The following is a 1,330-nucleotide window of genomic DNA, read 5'->3' as shown; positions in this document are numbered from 1 at the left end:
CTCTACCAACTGAGCTATATCCCTAGTCCCATTTATTTATTTATTTATAGATATTTATTTTTTAATTGTAGATGGACACAATACCTCTATTTTTCTTTATTTATTTTTATGTGGTGCTGAGGATCGAACCCAGTGCCTCATGCATACAAGGCAAGCACTCCACAACTGAGCTACAACCCCAGCCCCCCCCTTTTTTAAAAAAAAATATATATTTATTTTAGTTGTAAATGGACCTTTATTTTATTTATATGTGGTACTGAGACTGGAACCCAGGGCCTCACTAGGCATGTGCACATGCTAGGCAAGTGTTCTACCACTGAGCCACAACCCCAGCCCTGGAAAGAAGTTTCTACAAGCACCTCTCTTTGGGAGTCTCCAGTGAAGTCTATCAAAAAACTACTTAACTCCTCAAGAGCCTTTTCTGGTAATGAACACATATTCATGAAGGATAAATGGAGTACTAAGTATTAGAATTATTTCTCTGAGGTTTCTTCTCTTAGGTCTTAGAACTCCAACATTTTTCACTGTATTTGTTAGCTCTATGATGGTCTTCAACAGATATTTTATATACTTTTTCTTTTTCTCCTATTTATTCTCAGTAAGAGGCATAGGAATTACCTAGTTATCAGAAATGCGACTCCCTAGAATCAGTATCATGTACAAAATATTTATAATGTGATAAAAACATAATAATGATGGCAAGAGCAATTAAAAAAAATTTGTTTTTTAAATGGTGGTACTGGGGACTGAACCCATTGGTACTCTACCAATAAACTATTATATTCTTAGTCCTTTTTTTCCCAATTTGAGACAGGGCCTTGCTAAATTGCACCTGCTGACTCTGAACTTGCAATTCTCCTGCCTCAGCCTCTTGAGTAGCTAAGATTACATAAGTTTACCACCATGCCATGCCTCGCTTCTACTCTTAATTTATACTGTGGATTTTGATACCAGCCTTTCATAATTAGGGATATGTTAAGAAAAACAATATACACTAAGCAAAATTGTTATTGTTACTTTAAACGAGTCAGTATTTAGGGCTGGGGATATAGCTTAGCTGGTAGAGTGCTTGCCTCCCATGCATAAGGCCCTGGGTTCAATCCCCAGCACCCCCAAAGAGTCAGCATTTATATGTTTATAATGCAATTCTGAAATCATTGAAAGTCACCAAATAGATAATCTGGTTTTATATCACAGCCCATAGACCCCAAATAATCTCATATTCACCTCCAAAAGACTTCTGAATTAGCCTAACTTGACAGTCCAGTGACACAGGACAAATGACAAAATCTTTTACTTGAAACATGTCTTTTTGCCAGGTGCAGTGGTT

The 1,330-nt window shown here is 36.8% G+C and overlaps 1 non-coding gene across 1 annotated transcript; it reads left to right on the top strand.

Annotated features, from left to right (window-relative positions):
* The first annotated feature begins 1,042 nt into the window (after positions 1-1,042).
* On the top strand, positions 1,043-1,115 carry Trnag-ccc. The gene has a single exon. It is a non-coding gene; the product is annotated as a tRNA-Gly (tRNA).
* Positions 1,116-1,330: the final 215 nt, after the last annotated feature.

Source organism: Marmota marmota, unplaced genomic scaffold (assembly GCF_001458135.2).
Source record: "Marmota marmota marmota unplaced genomic scaffold, marMar, whole genome shotgun sequence".
NCBI classification, from domain to species: Eukaryota; Metazoa; Chordata; class Mammalia; order Rodentia; family Sciuridae; genus Marmota; species Marmota marmota.
This window is presented reverse-complemented; position numbering and strand designations above follow the sequence as displayed.